The sequence below is a fragment of the Heterodontus francisci genome, chromosome 12, assembly GCF_036365525.1.
Source record: "Heterodontus francisci isolate sHetFra1 chromosome 12, sHetFra1.hap1, whole genome shotgun sequence".
Lineage (NCBI taxonomy): Eukaryota > Metazoa > Chordata > Chondrichthyes > Heterodontiformes > Heterodontidae > Heterodontus > Heterodontus francisci.
In genome coordinates this window covers 59,721,006-59,745,297 of record NC_090382.1, presented here as the reverse complement: position 1 = coordinate 59,745,297, position 24,292 = coordinate 59,721,006, and positions in this window count along the sequence as shown.

The window sequence follows — 24,292 nt, the reverse complement described above, 5'->3', positions numbered from 1 at the left end:
CCTCCAACAGTATCCACTTGCAGAGATCCCCCCCTCTCCCCACAACTGTATCCACTTGCAGAGATCTCCCATCTCCCCACAACTGCATCCACTTGCAGAGATCCCCCTCTCCCCCCAATAGTATCCACCTGCAGAGATCCCCCATCTCCCTCCAACAGTATCCACTTGCAGAGATCCACCATCTCCCCACAACTGTATCCACTTGCAGAGATCCCCCTCTCCCCCCAATAGTATCCACCTGCAGAGATCCCCCATCTCCCTCCAACAGTATCCACTTGCAGAGATCCACCATCTCCCCACAACTGTATCCACTTGCAGAGATTGGCGCAGTGGTTAGCACCGCAGCCTCACAGCTCCAACGACCCGGGTTCAATTCTGGGTACTGCCTGTGTGGAGTTTGCAAGTTCTCCCTGTGTTTGCGTGGGTTTTCTCCGGGTGCTCCGGTTTCCTCCCACATGCCAAAGACTTGCAGGTTGATAGGTAAATTGGCCATTATAAATTGCCACTAGTATAGGTAGGTGGTAGGGAAATATAGGGGCAGGTGGGTATGTGGTAGAAATATGGGATTAGTGTAGGATTAGTATAAATGGGTGGTTGATGGTCGGCACAGACTCAGTGGGCCGAAGGGCCTGTTTCAGTGCTGTATCTCTAAAAAAAAAGATCCCCCCGCACCCTCAACTGTATCCACTTGCAGAGATCCCCCCGCTGCCCCAACAGTATCCACTTGCAGAGTACCCCCCTCTGCCCAACTGTATCCACTTGCAGAGACCCCCCTCCCCCCACAACAGTATCCACTTTTAGAGATCCACCCTCTCCCTCCAACAGTATCCACTTGCAGAGCTCCCCCTCCAACCAAAAGTATCCAGTTGCAGAGATCCCCCTCTCCCCCCAACAGTATCCACTGGCAGAGATCCCCCCTCTCCCTCCAACAGTATCCATTTGCAGAGATCCCCACTCTCCCCACAACTGTATCCACTTGCAGAGATCCCCCCTCTCCCCACAACTGTATCCACTTGCAGAGATCCCCCTCTCCCCCCAAAAGTATCCAGGTGCAGAGGTCCCCCTCTACCCCCAATAGTATCCACTTGCAGAGATCCCCCCTCTCCCCCCAACAATATCCACTTGCAGAAATCCCCACTCTCCCTCCAACAGCATCCACTTGCAGAGATCCCCCCTCTCCCTCCAACAGAATCTACGTGCAGAGATCTCTACTCTCCCCCCAACAGTATCCACTTGCAGAGATCCCCACTCTCCCCCCAACAGTATCCACTTGCAGAGATCCCCCCTCTCCCCCCAACAATATCCACTTGCAGAGATCCCCACTCTCCCCCCAACAATATCCACTTGCAGAGATCCCCCCTCTCCCCCAACAGTATCTACTTGCAGAGATTCCCCCTCCCCCCCAACATTATCCACTTGCAGAGTTCCCCCCTCTCCCCCCAACAGTATCTACTTGCAGTGATCCCCCCTCTCCCCCCCAACAGTATCCACTTGCAGCGATCCCCCCTCCCCCCCTAACAGTATCCACTTGCAGAGATTCGTCCCCCTTCCCTCACATCTGCAGATTGAGCTCACCGGCAATGTCTGATGTGAAAAGAATTCCACAAGACAACAGTTGATAAATTACCTAACCTGTGCAGGCACCAATGACTCTTGCCCCTGCGGCGCCAGCTTATCAAAGACGGGAAAGTTAAGGCATGTGAGTGCTGCACGTCATGCATAAGATTGCGAACGCCTGGTAGGTTCGTGGTGAATTAGTTACAAATTCATGCAAAATAGTATGTAACAAATTTATATTACGATCCAGTTGCATCGCGGCGGAGGTGCCGCCACGGAACTTCGCTGCCTCCGAGAAAATCGGTAACTGAAATCACGGCGTCGGGTTTGGTGGCCGACGACTGTGCACCAATTCTCCAGCACCCAACCCCTCCCCCACCCCCCTGCCAAAAATTCCACCTTCTCACAGAGCAGAAAATCCAGCCCCTGGTCTGGTAAGCTCTGATAGTGTGAATTGGTAAAATCTACCACGTCGTGTTTTACTCTTGCAGTTGTATTTCAGGTGTCATTTGAGAGGGTTGTGAGCTGTCAGTACTAATTTGTATTCCTGAATCTGCATCATTCTCATACTTGGGGAATGCAGAGCACTGTGGCTGCAAAATATGGCTCTACCGAAGCCAGAGACCCTCAGAATGGCAGGCACACACTTCTGGCCACTTTCGGCACACCCCCATGTTGCGAAGTGTAATATTCTGATACTGATTATTCTTATAGCAGAATATCTAAGAGATTGACTGTTACTGGAACAGGAGTTTATGTACATGCATCTGATGTCTATGGCTTCCAGTTTCACTCTACACGAAGTTCTATACAAGTTCTGTTACATCATTTTCTGTGATGACACTTACAGACTATTTCCATATTCTGCCCTGTAACTATTATAATGTACATAAGCAGTTGCTGGGTAGATTAAGCATATAGACCTTAAGCATCATCACAGGATGTGATGTCACGAGTCTGTACCACGTGCTGCTCAGTGTTTATGTAGATGCCCAAGAAAGAAGGCCCCTGTAAATAAACTCCTGTTACTTTGACCCAGAGTCTACTTTCCTCATTCAATACGAATGACACACTGATATGTTAATACATGGTGGCAGTGGTAAAAACAACTTTTCCAGCATAAGAAAACCGAAGCAATCAAAGACTTTGAAGAAATATGAAAAAATTAATACCATTACCAGAAAGCTTCGAGTGAGCGGCGAGGCCCAATGAGGGCGAAGCGTGCCCAAGATGGATTCGAAGATTCGACAGGTTCCGTTCCGCATCAGGTTTAACAGCACGATCAGACAAAGAACAGGTCAGTGTTTTGATTTACACCATGGGAGATAGTGTGGACAACATTCTGACTACCCTGGGGAGCGACAAAAAAGAAACCCTCATATGGTGAGGTGATTAAAGCACTAGACGGATACTTTCAGATCAGGAGAAATGTAATTGTGGAGAGAGCTAAGTTCAATAGGCACACCGAGAAAGTCAGTGAAAGTATCGATTCTTTTATTAATGATCTGTATGAAGTAGTGAAGGATTACGACTGTGGGAGTCTGTGAGAGGTTCTGATTTGGGACAGAATAGTATTCGGGGTTATAGATTGAGCGCTGTCTGACCAGCTTCAGATGAAAGAAGATTTGAATTTGAAAAGAGCCATTTTATTAAACAGGCAGGCAGAAGAACAGAAATGTAATTGACTACTAGTTCGGGGGGATGAGGAGAGTCCAGCCTTGAAAATTCTGGAATCAGTCAGGTCCATTCAGAAGGCAGAGAGTAATGGCACCAGAAAGCCCGAGAGGCAGGAAAAACATCTGTAGGCAGCAACACTGACTTGCAGTAGATGTGGCTGGGACTGGCAGGAAAATTGCCCAGCTGGGAAGCTGAATGTTTCTGGTGCAAGAGGAAGGAGCACTTTCAGCAGGTCTGTCGCTGCAGAAAACAAACGCTGCAGACATGCAAAAAGATAGAGGAAATAAAGGAGGGTCAAACAATTAATACGCCCTTCCGAGGAGAAGTGCAGGAAAAAAAAGGATGATTGCTGCGCAGCAGAAATTTTAGTGGGAGAAAATAAAACCACATTCAAATTAGAAACAGGAGCAGCGGTTTCTATCCTGTCTGATCAAATAACTTGGCTGAGGAAAGAAAGGCTTAGGAAAACCAACAAAAAATTATATGGGCCATCAGGGATTCAGTTGATGGTTGTGGGAGAAATACAGATAACCTTAACACACAGATCCCTGAAACCTCATATTATTAGGAACCAAGCCTGTCTGCTCCTTAGTAAAATAGTGTGCCTAGCTTTACAGCTGTTATGCAGGATGGAAGAAATCAAGGGACAGGAGAGACAGCTCAGTGATTTTTAGAATGGAATTCCCCAAACTATTTGAGGGCTTAGGAGAATTAAAAACGTAGTACCATATTGCCCTCAATAAAGAGGCAGAACCGGTATTTTTGTTCACACCATGAAAGGTCTCACACCCGCCCCTAGGAAAGGTGAAGAATGAAATTGATGGCATGCTAAACCAAGGAGTTATCTCTGCAGTGACACTAGGTAGTGCTCTGGGATAGTCCCAGTTAGGAAAGAAAACATATCTGTTAGGATTTGTGTGGACCTTACCCAACTCAATAAAGAAGCAGAGAGATAAATTCATCCAATGCTGTCAGTTGAGGACAGCCTTGCCAAATTATGAAAAAGCTCCATATTCACCAAGTTGGACACAAATAGCGGGTTCTGGCAGTTACATTTAGATGAGGAGTCTAAATTGTTAACCACTTTTATCATGCCCTTCGCAGATTCTGCTTCAATGGATTGCAATTCGGTATTGTGTCGGCACCAGACATATTCCAGTGGACGATGTCAACAATCCTATAAGGCTTGGAGAGAATCGTCTGCTACATGGATGATGTTCTGATTCATGGAGCAAACAAAAAAGAGTACGATGCAAGGGTAAGAGTGATATTACACAGATTACAAGAAGCAGGGCTCACGTTAAATGACAAGCGTGTATTCTCATAGTCAACAGTGAGCTTCTTTGGTGTCATGATTGACTGATCTGGGATCATGATAGATCCACAGAAGCCAAAGGCAAAAAAGGATTTCCTAGAGCCAAGGAATATCACAGAGCTACGCTGATTCATGGGTATGGTTAACCAGGTAGGGAAATTCCTACCAAATCTTATAACTATCAATAAGCCTCTACGACAACTGCTAAGGAATAGCGATGCCTGGTGCTGGGGAGAGAGCCAAAAAGATTCTTTTGAGAAGATCAAAAAAATAAATGACTTCACCTGAAGCTTTGGCACATTAGAATCTGGAACTCGTAACCATTATTGCAGCAGATGCATTGTCAACAGGATTAGGCGCAGTCCTGTTCCAGATTCAAAAAGATGTATGATGCAGGCCAATGTACTTTGCCTCTCATTTTCTGTCAGAGACTGAACAAAGGTAAGCAGTGATTGAAAAGGAAGCATTAGCAGCAAAATGGGCATGCAAAAAATTTTCAGACTATGTCCTGGGCCTCAAGGTCAACAACAAAACTGACCACAAGCCACTAGTAACATTGCTTAATTCCAGGGAGCTTGCAAAATTACCCCCAAGGGTACAGAGATTTCAACTACGACTTATGAGATACGACACAACTGAATATATCCCAGGGAAGCATCAGGTGACAGCTGACGCATTATCGACAGTTTCAAGTGATCTACCTATTTGCACCATGGATCAACATGTCATCCATGTGACGGATGATCCCTTCTAATCCCTCCAGGATTTTGGACATGGTTCTTTGGAAAATTTCCATGCAGATGTTAGTCCAAAAAGTAATCTGTTAAAACAGAATCTTCCAAATGATGTTATAAAAATCATCAATAGTTTAGATTCTTCCTAAAGATACTTGTCAAAATCCGCTGTTAACATCTAATTTAGTGAAATTCATGCATTTCCCTAGCTTTGTCAGACTCTCATCTACTGATGTCATGCTGTACAGCCTTGTTTAATTGCTTAAGGTCTACACAAATTCAGATGGACCTATTTGGTTTCTTCACTGGAACCATACCTGAGCACCAACCAGTAGGCTGAGTAACTAGTGAGATGACTCCCTGTTTGGTCATTAGCTTTATTTCTTTCTTAACTTTCTCTCGGAGTGCATGTGAAACTTTTCTCGGTGTATATAAACACAATGGTTCTGCTTCTTTTGTTAATGTGATGTGGTAGGCTGTTTTTAGTTTTCTCAATCCTTTGAATAACTTAGGGAATTCAGCCTGTTATGATCAGGTGAGGAGGGGTTGAAAGGCTCCCCTTTTTTCCCTCTCCTTGTTTGACTGCAATAGGATTTATTTCTTTTAAACAGTGGATATACTTATCAATTCAGTGAGTGTTTAACTCTTTTCTGTGATATGATCATAAAAGAACAAATTGGACAGGTTTTCTGAGTTTAAACAGGAGAGAGGTTAATTTCTTGTACTTAAAACCAAAACCCAATCTAAGTAAAATAATAAACTATGCTCCAACTTTCACACAAACATACACAAGAATCACACATATTAAAGTAACAGGGAATTTGATGTTGCAGAGATACAACTGTATCCAGCTTGACTTCAGGTTCTCTGTCAGTTCTGAGACTACATCAAGGTGGGAGTCAAACAGTACTCCTGTGCCATTGGGAATCCTGCTATCCCGGCAAAGCCACATACAAACTCATTCTTCTTCTCTCTGGTTGGTGAGAGAAAACAATTAACTCTTCTGTCCTCAGGTACAGGGCCTTTGGCACCTCCTGGATGCAGAGATGTATGGTGAATTGGGATATGTTTGCAATGTCACCTGCTCCTGCCTAGAAGGATCCAGTTGCATAAAAGTTGAGAGTGATGGTGACCTGATGGTTACTGGCAGCACTGCCCTAGCCCTGTTTTGAGGCTGTTGACCAGGTCTGTTGAAGGAGGTGGCCCTGTTCTGTGACCTCCTCCTTGGTGAATCTCAGGCACCTCAGGTATTTCTCCTGGCTGGCATGGAGCTAGGAGAAGTGCTCCCTGAAAACCATTGGTGGGTAGGGCCTCCTCTGGAAAGCCCACCTCCTCCACCCTCTATGCAGAGCTTCTCCTCTCTGCAGCCTCAGCTTCATTTCAGTGTCGTGTTGCAGACCCAGAAGCACTGCAACTACAGCCCACATGACTGTAGCAGCCTTTGTGTGGACAGGCCACAAAACTCCTCTGCCCACCTCCTCGTCCCCCCCGCCTCCCCGCCAAGATGTGGCTCATCAGAACACTTCCAAAAACACAGTGCACAAAGAAAAAGCTACGTATGAGGAGGTTATTAAGGTCTAGAGTCTTACTTTAATGTAAAAAAAACATAATCATCGAGTGCGCCAAGTTCAATAAACAGTCTCAGCAGAGAGGAGAAAGTATTGATTCTTTTGCTCCTCCTTATCTCTGTAATTGCTTCCAGCTCTACACCCTCCAAGATATCTGTGCTCCTTTCATTCCAGTCTCATGAGCATCACCGATTTTAATCGCTCCATTGGTGGTTGTGCCTTCAGCTGCCTAGGCCCCAAGCTTGGGAATTCACTCTGCCATTCTATGTCGCTTTTCTCCTTTAAGACTCTTCTTAAAATGTAACTTTTTGACCAAGCTTGTGGCCATCTGACCTAATATCACCTCTAGTGGCTTAGGTGCCATAATTTGTTTTATAATGCACCTGTGAAGGGCCTTGGGATGTTTTATTACATTAAAGGCGCAATAAAAATACAAGTTGTTGATGACATTAGCAAAAAAGTTAGGCATGGATAAAAAGTGGTATAATACAGTGGAAAGAGATCATGGACTATTCAACCCTGTTTTGCTAAGGATTTATTCCCCTTCAAAAATAGATTAACAAACATTAGAGCGAAAAGGTCAAGGTTTACTTGTGAAGACCTTTCACTTATCCTTCTGCTACTGAAACCATTACCACTTTGCTCAATTTCTCCATCAATCTCCTCACTTGACTACCAACTTTACTTCACACAAACTCCAACTCATCCAGAATTGTGTGACTCATCGTATCTTGCACAATGTGCTATCTATTGGCCCTGTCTTCCCTGGTTCCCTGTTCCCTTTAAAATCCATTTCCTAATGTTTAATCTCTTCTGTGGCATCCCCCTGATTTGGTACTACATTTTTCTGCATCTCTGCACCATGGCTTCCACCCTCTGCAGTTCTAACTTTAGTGTATTGTACAACTTCCCTCCATCTGTTTCACTATTGATGGCAGGGCCTTCAAAAATCACATCCTGCATTCTAGAATTTTCTTAAATATCTTTGCCTTGCAACTTCTCTCTCCACTTTAAAATCTACCTCTTACTCGTTAAATGTCTCGTTAGTTGCTTTAGAAGCAATTAAACGAACATTATCACAGGTACATGGTGATTAGCTACAAGCTTCTGCTGTTCCTGCAAATGACATCACATTATCATGCATTGTAGGAGTTAATGCAAAATATTCCACAATTGTGTTGGCATCTTGGCGAATTACAAGGGAAAATTTAGCTTTTACAGTTCTTGAACTGAAGTACAGCTGAATGAAGTCACTCAGTTCTCCCAGTCACTCTAATTCCAGAATGTTTGCCTCCAAAACCCTACCCCACCCAGAAGGTATTTGCAGGCATCAATTGCTCTCGTCACGAAGAAATTAACAAATGTAATCTATCATTTTCAAATATTAGCCAGCAGGAAGGAATACCTAACCAAAAATGCACAGGAAAAGTGTGATTTTATGAAATTGGCATATCCATTCTAATTCCTTTAAAAATAATTGCAATATTTAAGAAATATAAGGTCCAATAATCCTATGTGTCATTATCAATGTTCTTAGCTGTTATTTTTGATATTTTATGCATTAACTCATCAACCCAGTAAAATGTATAAGAGCTTGCTGCCGATCTCAGTGGCGAGCTCAAAAAATGGCGGCCCACCCGTGAGGGCCGCACGCCAAAAAGCTGCCGCAATCTCCTATCTCCCGCACAGCGACTCATTTAAATGGCCGGGCTGTCCACTTCCCCAATCACATGGAGGGAGCAGGCTGTCCATTGCCGGCAATGGCGTCAGCTGCCTGTGCGCAGGTGCTGGCACCATTTTTAAAGGGCAGCCAGCCCTGCTGGCAAATTTAAATAAATTTATAACACCCCTTTCCCACCTCCCCAATAACAATAACAGTAACTATTTGCCCTTCACCCCCCCAAAACACTTACCTTTTAAATCTGACCTTCTCCCCCAAACTGCACAAAGTTTAAAGGTCATCCCTTCTCACCATCCCCTACACCCATTACATTTATTTGATCACAGTCCCCCACCCCCCCACCCCCTGCACTGAAAATCCTACCTCCTGTCCCCTCCCCACCAGTGTGGTGCTATGTTTCCCCGGACGGGAATTTGAAGGCATGGGAGTGCCGGCCGCCGCACCGAAGATCACGGTGGACCCTCAAGATCGCAGGTAAGTCTATTTAAATGTATCCATTTTATTGATTTGAATATTTTAATTGAGGTCCCGTCACCTAGTGGCGGGGGGGTCATCACAGAGCCTTGCCGCTGCCGGGAGGATCGGGTTGGGCCCTCATGGCATTGAGGTCCATGGTGGACCTCATCTGGAGCCATCTTCATGCACCCTCCCCTCCCCCGCCATAGAACCTAAAGCCTGGGGGAGAAAAAATACAGCCAATAGTGTTATGTTAAAACTACTAGAGATAGAGTGACAACATGAGAAGAGTAGGATTCAAAAAATTAATCATTTTTGACAATTAAAATAATCAAGCATGTAATTGTTATCCAATACACCAGTGAATGCCCTGTGAAATGCCTGCAACCCACATATGTCTGCACTATGGATGCAGCCATGTAATGAATTTGCTTTAGGAAATTTTAAACACAAAAGTAATTCTGTGATGTTCTCTGTCTGTCTTATATAAATCATAAAAATCCCATCCTTCAACTTCACAATAATCCACGGGAAACGCTATTGAAGTCTGTTGTTTTCTTCTAAGAAGGAATCGACTATTTGTCACAGGTTGGCCTTAAACAAACAGATACATCCTTCCCTCACCAGCAATTTCAGCTGCACAATGCGGTTACAAAAATGTGTTCATTGGTCCATCTTACGTTTGATTTTCAAAGTGCCAGATTCAATCAAGAAATCAATAAAGGAAAAGGCAGTGGATGTCAGTTTTGTAATTCTCTTTACAGGAAACAGATTGTGGCTTGAAATGATGATTACAGGGTTATGATTGTTATTACTATTGTGACATATGTCTCAACCTCAGTGCCAGCTTCATTTATGGCTATCACATTTCTTTATGTGGCTCTTAAGAAGTACATTGGAATGTACTACACACTTCAGTAACTATGGCTGTTTATTTCCACTTAAAAGGCATTGCAAATCAAAGCTTTGCATACTAACAGGCTTCCTTTTTGATGAAGTTATACGGTTGTAAAAAAGTCATTAATATGAACAAGATATCATTTTCAATAGATTATACAATGCCACTGCAAGTTTCATGAAATATGATTGTCAGAAGAACTATTTATTATATAGCCATAACATAACCAATTGTTAATCAATTAAATAAAGATTACTGCTTTTTTTTTTATTTATTCACTAACACATAGCATTGCAGAAAAATTGCTGCTGGGTCTGTGGGATCTTTCAGTATAGTTTTGTAACTTCCACGAGGACCCATGAGAGCAGTGTAGTTTGCCTTATGATCACTTTCTCTCTTTCCTGATTGTAAGGCACCTGGACGTTCTCTCAAAAGCCCAGTCAATACTGGAAACTTGCCATGTTGGAAGTCAAAGGTACATGTGCATTGGTATCCACTGTAGTGAGCAATACACATCATTTACCTAAGCGTGCAACTAAGGGTTTACTACCTAGAATATCTGCACAGGTTCTCCCAACCTTCTGCCAAAACTCTGGTGAAAACCATGAAGAAATGGTGTAAATGGTTGCTTCTCCAGCATTTCCACCAATCTTCCAGAGAAGTTATGGTGGGAGATTGGGAGAACTCCATGTAAATTCTATCCCATTATATCTTTAATAGGTTAAAGTTTCTTGTCTTCGTATCCAAGCTACTTTTGAGCATCTGAAATGCATTCCGACTCATATCCGTCATCTCCACTGAAACCCACAAAATAGTGTCGCTGCTCCTAAAAACAAGAGCTGATGTAACAGAACAATATGCAATATATTAATTGACCCCATGCAATGATGCGTTATACATGACACAACACATAAATTCCTATGATCCTCAGTTGAAGTTGAAGTGCTCTTAGGGAGTAATATAAAGACTTGCATTAATATAACACCTTTCATGACCTCAGGATGTCCCAAAGTGCTTTACAGCCAATGAAGTACTTTTCAAGTGTAGTCACCCTTGTAACGAATGTAAGTGAGTTGGCATTTATTCACCTCATCAGGCTAGTCCCTCAACTATAACAAGGGAATGAGTTTGGGTGTTCATCCCATACCAACTTGAATCAAGGCTGAGCTATGTTAAAGTATTGCCTTGTAATAGCGAGCAACATCTGGTACCATAAAATTAATATTCTAGATACTACAGTTGCTCATCTAATTAATAGCTTACTTATGTGCTTTTATCCATTACTATGGAGGGCAAAAACTGGGTAGAGAATGAACAATGATAGACATTGTCTTGTTTAACTGTGTTGTCAACTTCTCTTCTGGGAATTATTTCACAAGCTTGAAATATGATTTGGGCACAGTGTTGAAGGTGTAATAAACTGAATAATTGAATCTAACAGGAAAACAGTTAGAATAATGATGTGCAGCTTTGATCAGGTTTTCTTGCATTACAATTATCATGACAAACATATAATGAGCACAAATACCAACAGGAGTAAAGCCATTTTAGAGTCATAAGAGAAATGTTTCTGTGGAAAATCTGAACAGCCTAGTTAGGAATATATATGTACAATGGATACAATTTTTCTGAAAGAATTAATAATTAAAGTGGCTTGACAAATAATAATTTAAGAACTTTTAAAAAGAACTGTCTTTGGAAGTCAATGTTATTTTGAGAGATATGATTACAAGGAAGATTTCAAAAAATATATATAATTGCCTGGATTTTCCATTTCTGCATTAAAGTTGCGAGGTAGAAAGTCATGAGCTACAAGTATGGAACTGAAAATCCCCTTCTGGTCTATGCCTGCAGTCTAGCCCTGAGGACTTGGCTGCACTGCTGCAAGAGGTTCAATCACCTCAGACAGCAAGCTCAGTGAATGCATCTTCAAAAGCCATATCCCACCAACTGCATCAGTAGCCTCACATTTTTTTAATTCATCACAACCGCATTACCCACCAATCAACAATCTCCATCAATCATGACTCATACCTCACATTCATAGCTTCACCTCACCCTCACACATTGAGCACTGCTGCAAGCTTCAGACTCACACCTCAGTTTGCACATATTGCCAACTATTCAACTATGACAGCCACAACACCCAAACAAATTGCACCACATGCACTGACATCCTTCTTTCTTCCAGGCCAATGTGGCAGGGGACAGGCACGGTTGCAGAGATGGTGCTTGCCATTATTGGAGCAGCTATGACTGAGGCCGTGGCCAGCAGGGGGCTGAAGCTATTGAAGATGACAGTATGCTCATACCTAATCCTCCTTCTCAATCCTACTTCCCTCCTTCCAAAATCTTTTCTGTTTTATTTACTGCAGAAGATGTAGGCATGCACTGCTTGCTTTCCCCCCTGCCCCAACCCTCACCACAATCCTACCCTTGTGCCTTTCATCTTTCTGATACCCAAGAACTGCAAATTAGCCAGACAGTGGTGGAACAGAAAGAGGTGGAAGAGCAGGAAGACAATGATAATGATGAAACATCATCATTCAATCTCACGCTCGCAGCCATCAGCTCAGATAATTCCACGGGATATAATTTAAAGGAAAGCTCAGAGGCGGGATTATCCTGTGGTTAGATATCATGCACAAATGGCTTACTGCCAGAACAAGGGTTGCACAGGGGCCAGCTGGCTGGAGGGTAAGCTCGCACACATGTTCTGCTGGACAAGATTCGGATGAAGACTTTGATGGGGCAATAGATGAAGGCTGAAGAGTATGCACAATGAAGTGCTTGTTGCATTGAAAGATCTGCCAGAAAGCCTGCGGTCAATGTCAGGTAGCATGGAGGAGCTTGGCACCAACAAGCTTTTGAGCAGAGCTTGGAGCCCATCCTCTCCAGCATGGAAGTGGTGGCCAAATCCATGAGAACACTTGTGGATGCATCAATGATGTAGTGTCAGATGCACCATAGGTGCTTCCATTGGCACATGAGCAGAAGCCACCAAACATCTGTGTGTTGCAGTGAAAGCTCAGACTGAAGTCCTGCAAGCTTAGCTTGCTGCCACGAAGACACGGGCTGCTGCCATCATAGCCACAGAAACCAGTGTTCAAAGGGGCTTGTAGTCCAGCAATCTGTCCTCCAACACATTGCTTGGATTTCTAAGGCACCGCCCCAGGGGAGTGGAAGTGGCTCTTTGGAGCACAAACCTGCTGTCCTCTTTCAAGATGACAGCATTCATCCTCGCACCACTGCCACTCTGCCAGTGCCCTTGCTGTTGCCTGTCAGCCAGCCTGGCCAGATGGCTGCCGCGCATGGCAAGATGATGCAGTCCAAAGCCAGGCCTTCTAGGGCCAGAGATGCGCGAGGTCATCCTGCAAGACCATCTGCAGTCTCCCCCACTGAAAGTCAGCAAATTTCCACCAGCCATGCTGCAGCCACTGGGGTAGCACTGCATAGGAAAACTAGGACAGGCAAAGGCACATTGAAGATAGGCATGAAAGGAATGCACAAGAGTGATTAGTTGAATTTTGTGGAATATTGGATGGTTTAATTTATAAATCTGGTTCAGAATGCTTGTTTTGAGGTGGCTGTTATTTTTGCATTGTGTCCAAGAGGATGCTGTGATAATCAGTAACAGAGGGAAGGTAAGCAATAGAACTGTTGGTTAATGGAGAATTGTGGTGGTGCTCATTGGTACACAATCAGATAAGTCAATCACAGAACGCCCAGCCAGAAAGAGGCTGTACTGGTTGCCTCTTCCTCTGTTCCTTCTTCCTCAGCTGGTCGCTATGTACTTGGTGGCAAGGATTATGAAGCACATAGCAAACCATGATGAATTGTGACATGCACTCTGCTGACTACTGCAGGGCTCCTCCAGAGTGGTCAGTGAATAGTCCTTGTTTGTCAAGGTGGCTTGAGTGCAGATGATACAGTGGACTGCAGCAAACTGAAGGCAACGTGACTGCTGCCAGGATATCAGACATTGACCTGCATGATGCACTGAATATGGTCACAAACCAGCTGGACATTGAGGCTGTGGACTCCCTGCAGTTGCAGTACATCATAGTGTTGACATGCGGTGCCCACAAATCGATATGTGTGCAGTCAATGACACCCTGCAGCATGGGGAAGCCTGCAATCCTTGCAAATCTGCATGCTTGCTCCATCTGCTTCTCTCTGGCAAGAGAGGATTACATGTATTCAGCTCTCCTTACGTACAAACCCTCAGTGATGTCCCTTATGCAACAATGAATGGCGATCTGGGAGATGTTTCAAATTTCACCTACTCCAGCCTAGAATGAGCCAGATGCATCAAAGTTCAAGAACACATCAGAGCCACTGACAATGCTTTGCCCTGTTCTGAGACTGCAGTTTGGTCTACAACAGGTGGCAAATTTCAGTGAGCTCCTCGTTAGTGAAATGGAAATGTCTGATGCACCGTTCCTCAATGAGGCTGAGGTAGGAGAATTGCTGCCTGAAGACCCTGGATGAATATGGTCTCCTGATGAGAGCCCTTCTCCCTCTTATGCTCCTCTTCGTCCTCCCTCTTCCAGCAGCTTGTCCTCCTCTGACTCACCTCTGCTTATTCTCCCGATCATGTTGTAGTCTGCGGTAGGTGGTAAGGGAACCAACAAGAGGGAAAAACATACTTGACCTCGTCCTCACCAATCTGCCTGCCGCAGATGCATCTGTCCATGACAGTAATGGTAGGAGTGACCACCGCAAAGTCCTTGTGGAGACGAAGTCCCGCTTTCACATTGAGGATACCCTCCATCGTGTTGAGTGGCCCTGTCACTGTGCTAAATGGAATAGATTTCAAACAGATCTAGCAATGCAAAACTGGGCATCCATGAGGCGCTGTGGGCCATCAGCAGCAGCAGAATTGTACTCAACCACAATTTACAACCTCATGTCCTGGCATATCCCCCACTCTGGGACCAACCCTGGTTCAATGAAGAGTGCAGGAGGGCATGCCAGGACAAGCATACCTTAAAATGAGGTGTCAACCTGATGAAGCTATAACACTGGACTATTAGTGTGCCAAACTGCGTAAGCAGCATGCAATGGACAGAGCTAAGCAATCCCATAAGCAACGGATCAGATCTAAACTTTACAATCATGCCACATCCAACCGTGAATGGTGGTGGACAATTAAACAACTAACTGGAGGAGGTGGCTCCACAAATATCCCCATCCTCAATGATGGGGGAGCCCAGCACATCAGTGCGAAAGATAAGGCAGAAATATTTGCAACAATCTTCAGCCAGAAGTGCCCTGTTGATGATCCATCTCGGCCACCTCCTGAAGTCCCCAGCATCACAGATGCCAGATTTCAGCCAATTCGATTCACTGCGCATGATATCAAGAAACGACTGAAGGCACTGGATACTACAAAGGCTATGGGCCCTGACAATATTCCGGCAATAGTACTGAAGACCTGTACTCCAGAACCTGGCGCGCCCCTAGCCAAGCTGTTCCAGTACAGCAACAACCCGGCAATGTGGAAAATTTCCCAGGTACGTCCTGTACACAAAAAGCAGGACAGGTCCAACCTGGCCAATTACCGCCACATCAGTCTACTCTCAATTATCAGTAAAGTGATGGAAGGTGTCATCAACAGTGCCATCAAGCGACACTTGCTTAGCAATAACCTGCTCAGTGACGCTCAGTTTGGGTTCCGCCAGGGCCACTCAGCTCCTGACCTCATTACAGCCTTGGTTCAAACATGGACAAAAGAGCTGAACTCAAGAGGCGAGGTGAGAGTGACTGCCCTTGACATCAAGGCAGCATTTAACCGAGTATGGCATCAAGGAGCTGTAGCAAAACTGGAGTCAATGGGAATCAGGAGGAAAACTCTCCACTGGTTGGAGTCATACCTAACACAAAGGAAGATGGTTGTGGTTGTTGAAGGTCAATCATCTGAGCTCCAGGACATCACTGCAGGAGTTCCTCAGGGTAATGTCCTAAGTCCAACCATCTTCAGTTGTTTCATCAATGACCTTCCTTCAATCATAAGGTCAGAAGTGGGGATTTTTTCTGATGATTACACAGTGTTCAGCACCATTCGCGACTCCTCAGATACTGAAGCAGTCTGTGTAGAAATGCAGCAAGACTTGGACAATGTCCAGGCTTGGGCTGATAAGTGGCAAGTAACATTTGCACCACACAAGTGCCAGGCAATGACCATCTCCAACAAGTGAGAATCTAACCATCTCCCCTTGACATTCAATGGCATTACCATCGCTGAATCCCCCACTATCAACATCCTAGGAGCTACCATTGACCAGAAACTGAACTGTAGTAGCCATATAAATACCATGGCTACAAGAGCAGGTCAGAGGCTAGGAATCCTGCGGCGAGTAACTCATCTCCTGATTCCCCAAAGCCTGTCCACCATCTACAAGGCACAAGTCTGAAACATTCACTCCCTCGACCACCGACGCACAGTGGCAGTAGTGTGTACCATCTACAAGATGCGCTGGAGCAACGCAACAAGTCTCCTTAGATAGCACTTTCCAAACTCGCAACTTCAACCAACTCGAAGGACAAGGGCAACAAATGCATGGGAACACCACCACCTGCAAGTTCCCATCCAAGTCACACACCACCCTGACTTGGAACTATATCGCTGTTCCTTCACTGTCGCTGGGTCAAAATCCTTGAATTCCCTTACTAACTGCATTGTGGGTGTACCTACCTCACATGGACTGCAGCGGTTCAAGAAGGCAGCTCACCACCACCTTCCCAAGGTCAATTAGGGATGGGCAATAAAAATGCTGGCCTAGCCAGCGACACCCACATTCCATGAATGAATTTAAAGAAAAGTCCAAAGTGGATGCAATCTACTGCACCCATGTCCATGAGCAATTGTTTTTTGCAGACGCTTGAAATCAGGACCAAGTCCATCATCACCCGCCACTCCAACTCCCTGTAAGCATCAGCAACTTTAAATAACTGTACAAACCAACTAATATGTCTACAAACTCAGCAGCAGCAGTTGAAATCAATCAGTAGCTAACCTGAAAGTAGTTGATGATGCCCTCTAAATGACACTGGTGGGATGTCCTTCCTGCTGCTGATTGCATTTTAAGCTGAGTGTGTTGAAGAGATGGCGTTAGCTGAAGTGTGAGCTCCAAAATGGCACAGCTGGCATCAAATCAGTGCGACATGCTGTTTGACTTCACAATCTGCCTATTCTGCAAACTTCTGGTGAGCGTTTCCATTTTGGAACTAAAATGTCACCCATAGTGCAAAAAATTGGGTGCTAGATAATCGAATTTTGCGGCCTGCATATCTCAGTGAGATTCCTCAATCTGGTTGGTTGAACTGTTTACCCCTCTCATAGATGGCACAGATTGCCTGTAGAAGGCGCCATACTGGATCAAACATCCAATAACAACAAAACCTCTGCGAGTAGCTGTCAGCGTAGTGAATGGCAAATATCGTTTCTTCACTGCTGACTGTAAAATCTGGGCACTGAGTCTGGCAATTATGCATTGGTGTGCGTAAACTGGAACACTGATGGAAATAAGAATATTACTTACTAATTGTTTCTTCAGATTATTGAGATGACATGAGGGAATGAAAAGTTGTTCTCTGTAATTCAGGAGAGGATCACTCTATCAAATAATGATTCAATCAGGCAATCACACAGGAGGTCAATGTGGTCTCAACAATCTGCCATACTTGAAAGGATGTATGGAAGTAAGTATCTGATTCTATTTATTAGATCAATTGTTAACTTTAAAAGTGAGATCAGTAGATTTTTGCCTACCAAAGATATTATGGAGAAAAGGCAGGTATATGAAGTTAGTTCACAGATTGGCCATGATCTCATTGGATGGCAGAAAATGTTTCGGGGCTAAATGGCCTACTCCTGTCCCTAAGTTCCCATGTTCTATATTCTAAGAAAAGTTCCAACGCAAGCAAGGAGGATCACTATCAATTCTCTCATCTTGCTATATACGGTACGAATGTCAACAGGATCACACTACTATACAAGGGTACAGTTACTAATTATCTAACAGTTTGTCTCATTATTTGTACACAATCAGTAACCTAAATTCAGCCATAGCCTTGAAAGATGTGGATTACAAACAAAAGGTAATGAATATATTTCAGAAGTATTGCATCAGCATAGAAAAGGCAATCTGGTTTATTAGCACCTGAGACTGTTTATTCCCTAACTATCCTTATTCATAAATATGATTTACTGGGAAAAAAACCTGATTTTCTACCTATAATCTGCAAGATATTTAACATTTTATTCTATTTGGCCTGCTAAGAGTGAAAACCATTGCAATGATGTTTTCCGTGACACAAACTAACCTTGTCATCTGCAAAGTAAAGAAGGGTATACATTACTTGAAAGTAATTTGATATAAAATCAACAGCACTACCATCATCCCATCATTCACTATTTCAGATGAGTGTGTGCCATTCTATAGCCCAAAAAGTTATCCACAATGATGGTTTTTCTGTATGCTGCATAATTTGTCTCTTAGAAGAATTGCCATATAGCTGGTGGAAGAGAGGGTCATTATGTAAATGCTGATAATAAAGTCAAGACTGTGAAGCTGTTAGCTGTACACGAACCGTAGCAATAAAGACAAAACCACCAGAAATAAATTCAGCAACATCTAATATACATTTTTTTCAATTAAAGTTAATATCACCCAGCACAAGCATTGCTAAATACATGTTGCCAATGAACTGGAGCACAAATCCCCACATTATTCTTTGCTTGACCACACTCCACCATTTATTTCTTGCTACAGAAATCCACCCAATACAAATTAACTCTCTGCACAAAGTGAAAATGCAATTTTAATCATTTATTTCTCCAATAATAGTCACGGTGGTGTCGGCTTAAGTTTTATTTCCCCAGTTCTTCCCCTTTGTGACTTTGTGCTGTGATTGTATCCTACTAATTAATCTTGTGCTCTCAGTGCTACCCTGTTGAGAGAAGGAAATGAGGCGACTGGCTGATGGATGTCACTTCCAGGGATGAAGCTGACTGTTAACCTCCTCCTACTAAGTCATAAAATAAAGTTGCAACTGCTAACACCATATCTGATGTTGTGCTGGCTGCCTGGATCTGTCCTTTTTGGTTCTGCATTGGTCTTTCGTGGTCAGGAGATAAGCCACTAAATGAGACAGCTCCTTCTTCTGCACCTACTCTTGCTATAACCCTGCTGCTGAATACTCCTTCAGCATTTTCTGTAAATTGCATGGGAGTAGACCACAAGGACTGAATTTTATGAGCGTGTCACAAATCGCGGCGGCGTGCTCTCATCTCGGTGGTCCGCCTGCGCGGATGCTCCGTCACTGAGCCCCCGTTATATTTTGCGCAGGAGCTCATTTAAGTGGAGGAGGCGGAGTGGCCGCCCCTAATGACGTAGATGGCACAGCCATTCCGTCCCCGGCAACAGCGTCCAGCGCCACCGCACTAGCCCTGGCGCCATTTTTAAAGAGCTTCAAGCCCTTAGAAAAGATTTGAATTTTTAAAGTTATATTAGTGCGCATTTTATTTAAATAAATAAATAAAAGCTGGAGGCCCTTTCCCAACGCCACCCTCACCACCCCAATTTTTTTTTGGGCCTATAATCAGGAAAATAAACTTTATTCCCAACCCGCACTTTCCTCTCCAACCGTGTAACATTTGCACTTCAACCCCTTCCCACCATCCCCACAGCCAATAAAAGGTGTTTTTCCCGCACCCCGCTCTCCTGGCCCTGATAATTTCACTCCTTCCCCCTCCCCACCAATGTCACACCTCAGAACTCTGAATGGTGTTCCGACGGCGCAGGGAGTTCCAGCCAGCGGCTGGAATATCGGCGTGGGACGGCTGCCGGGACAAAGAGAGTTCATTTGCATCTTTAAAACTTAATTTTAATATTAAAATGAAGGCCCCGGGGGCACACCGTGGCCTCTCCACCGCTGGTAAAATACGACGGTGCCTTCTCGGTTTCGGAGGTCGCGGCGGGTCCCACCCAGAAGAATTTTCCGGGCCCCCCTGCCACGACTCCCGATGCCGGAGCACTCATAAAATTCAGCCCAAGGCGCCAATGATTTTGTTGTATCCCTGTCCAACAAGTTCCCAAGCAATTGGTGAACCTTGAAAGTACAGTCTGAAAACATTGGAGCCCAATGTCTCAAGTTAGAAAATTCCTGATAGAAGTCTAAGCACAGTCCATTAGTTTTTCTCACACAATCAAAAGGATGCCAATTATAAGGCTTGGCATACCTTCCAATTTCAATGGAAACCTTCCAATCATGTGGCTTGCTTATTGTAGACTGTAGGCCTAATAATGTTTCCATTGGTAGAAAGACAAAAAGAAGTAGCATTTTTTAAGCTCTTTTGCTTTATTATTTATACAGGGTACATATCCACAATAACAGTTGCAAATTTTACTAGACTTTATAAGAGAAAATCTGACATAGCCAAAAGCACGATGCATGAAAAACATTTTTATGAAAATCTTTCATGGATAACATCTCAATGTATTTCCTTCATCTATGGGTCTTTTCACATCAATTACCAGTGAATGTTCACCATAAATTGATTGCAAAAATTCAATTTTACTTTTGATTCCATTCTCAGGCCACCTACTAATGTGTTTGAAGAAAAGGCCAACATTTCTAAAGAGCATAGAGTTCCCTTTCATATATAACTGGACTGCACTGTTGTTCAGAATTTCCCCTGTGGGATGACCTGATGTTGTTCACAAGAAAGAAAGAGATCAATAAAAGCATCATTAGCAATCCTTTCTAAGCTGCTGAACCATTGATGTTCCAGAGAAACACAAAAGTGAAGGAAATTTCAAACAATCTGTACTGTTAATTCCCTGGAATATGAGGTTACTTCAGTTTCCTGCATCAATTTTAAAACATGAAACTAATTTCATTATTTTAGATTAATTAAGAGGCAATGAGGGAAAAATTGGATAAGGCCTCAAAAAGGGTACGGGGATTGAGATGCACGATTAACCTGTGCCCATTCCTTTTGATGTAGTTTGATGAAGTTTGCAACCGTAATCTTTGTGCTACCTGCTAATTTAAATGGTAGTATTGTGCAGCCAAGCACTAAAGCAGCTATTGAGTGGCTACACACTTCAACAGGGGGCCCAAGTTCAGGCGAGGACAGTACCACTTAAAAATTACCTTAGACGACTTAGAGCCAGCTGACACCTCTTAAAAGGGAGGTGCATTTAGCCTGCAGCAAGTGCTGGAACTGGTTACAGAAGACATTCTGAGCAGGAAGAAAACTGACTAATGGCACAACAGGGCAGAGAGTATGCTCCAAGTTTTCCAGATGCAGCACTGAAGACATTGTTGCAGGAGCTGAGCTGGATTTGAACTGAGGAGAGATGTCCTTGACACACAGAGTGCCAGGAGGGTCTCCAGACAGACACTGCAAAGGCAGTGGGAACATGTAGCCATCATGGTCAATGCCAGCAGTGTAGCCCAAGGACCTGGGTGCAGTACCAAAAAAAGTTCAATGACATCATGCGAGTGATCAAGGTGAGTGAATGCATCTTCAAAAGCCATATCCTTAGAACTAAACAAGTAGCCTCACACACTGCTCCAGTCACAACCACCCTTTTATTACCTACAAGGAATCTCTATCAACCACGACTCATACCTCACATTCATAGCTTCACCTCACCCTCACATACTTAGCACTGCTGCAAGCCTCACATCCACATCTCACAGCTTGCACACTGATTGACTTCATGATCTGCCTCCTTTGTATATTTCTGATGAATGTACCTAATGGCCATGCTAATGCCTTCCCCAAAATGGCCTCCAGAGCGTGCCATGTCATAAGTGCATATATATGGATGCAATTTGCAACCAAAATGGTATCCGTAGCACTGAAAATATGGGTGCTACAGAACCACATTTTGTAGCCAGTATCTATTGTACATAATATCAAATTATAATAAATCTGAACAGTGAATCTTATGATTTTCTGGTTCAACACCAATGAACACTGATTCTAACACACAATGGTCCTGATTTTACAAGTCAGTGGTGAAGGGAAAGCTGCCCACAAAAAATGAATGGGTTCTGTGGCATCAATTTCCATTATTATGATGTTAATTTAATTCTGGTACCATTTATTGGGGATCGGTGGCATGGAGAAACAGCGAAGTTATCAAGCAGTTTAAGCAGCCAATCAGATTGAAGAATTCTCACAGGCAGCAGACATGTAAGTAAAAAGCAGCACTGATTGTCATTCACTTTTTAATCATTTTATGGAAAACAAAATAAAGTTTGGGGCATACACATGGGATTAGGCAGAAGCTGAAATATCATAAACAAACCTTAAAAATTAAAATAAATTTAGTTTTTAGTATTTTAAAAATCTTTGGATATTTTTTATCATGGAATGGAGGGAATGACACTCTAGACTTCTAAAATTAGTTTTCCAGGGCCAGAGAGGTTGTTCAACAATAATTATGACCTAGTATGCTGTTAAAAACTCAGTTACACCTCATTCAACAAGACCTAAATATAACTTTCACAGTGTGAAGAGTGTGTTAAAACTACATTTCACATCAAATAACTAACTTTGTGTTGATTGCATCTGCAAATACTGCAACAGCACACCCTGTGGAGGGGTAAGGTATCACCGATTTCCACATTTAATTGTGCATGTGCAAATGACAGACATTGCTGTCTGTTCTACACAACAGAGATGGTGAACACCGTTGTCTTTACAATCACAAGCTCTGGGCATTGTTTATTTTACCAGGAATCCTAGAATATTTATATATATTTACCTTTTCTCTTGCTAAAAAGTTGTAATCTCCAAATATATTTTCACAGTTGCCTAATATAGGAACATGATTAAATCATTCAGGCACTCAAACCAATTCTGCCTTTCAATTTGATCATGGCTGATCTGCATCTGAACTTCGTTTACCCGCTTCATTCCATACCCCTTAATACCCTTGTCTAACAAAAATCTATCAATCTCAGTTTTGAAATTTCCAACTGATCTGGCATCAACAGCTTTTTGAGAGGGTAGAGTTCCAGATTCCCACTTTGTGCGAAGAAATGCTTCCTAACATCACCCCTTAATGGCCTAACTCTAAATTAAGGATCATGTCCCTTTGTTCTGGACTCATCCACCAGAAGAAATAGTTCCTCCACCCTAAACAGTTCATTCCCAGCTCCAAACAATTCAAAAGTGCAACTGGAAACAGAAAGTCCATCTTCTGACCTATCCTTCTCTGCACACATCTTTCCCCAGTTACCGGGGTTTCTGTTCTATTATTGAGTCGTGTGACAACCAGTAAATGTTGTTGTCAAACAAGTCCTTTCAGTGTCCTCTTGATGACCCTCTTGAAAAAAAAACTGGTTCAGCATTGCTTCAATTTGACTATGAATTCCTCAAAAAGTATATTTAACAAAAACAGAATCACTTTCAGAACACTACACAGAAGTATCCTAACATTTTTAAGCAGTTCATCTTGTTTGATAGCGCTCAACATGTAGAGTATATAAAGAGCCATTTCTGGATGCTAAAAATAATTTTTTCGACTCTCCCAGCCTGAAGCTAACCATACTCACAAGTCTCACCTCTGAAGTACTTTTGACTTGCTTCTCCTCCCTCCATTACTTCTCCCCTTCCCCAATTTCATCTTGGCTAAAATAGTGATTAATGAAAAAACATGTACAAATAATGCTTTGGCAAACCTCCCACCCCCACACACAATGTTTGGTGTCCATTTTCAATCTCCCCCTACATGAACATAATTAATGAATGGCCACTAAGTTGAGTCCTGCTGCACAAAGTATTTGACTTGTTTAGTCATTTAGCATCTTTCCAGCAGACCACATTATTGCTAATGTCTCATTAGAGCCACTACATTAAAAACTGATGCACATTAGCTAAGCTAGGCTGGCTCATAAAAATACTTAGTGGCAATGTAGCTTAACAGTGCTTCTTGTTTTAAAATAATCAATAATACCATGGCATGACTGAGGGCAAGGTCAGCATCATAGACATTCCCTTTGAGACTTTTCTTTACACCAGACTAAAAACCTGAAAAACACAATACAAAAAAAAGTAAGGAGTGAGTTATTTGATGTACTTCTCTGTAGTTAGGTATATGATTTAAATTCTATTTGTATACATTGTGCAACAAGCTTGCCATGATCAACTATATCATAGAAGATCATATTAAATATATCATATATCAGACATATGATATACCCTGATCGGAAGATATGTTGCCCAAAATATTTGGCATTACGTATCCTTAAGCACAAATACAACGACAGTACAACCTCCACAAAATGAGCTGAGAAATATATCATCGCAACAAATAAAATAATTATGTGATATAATTTCAACATGCATAGCCCAAAATGAACTTTAGATTCATTTCCATG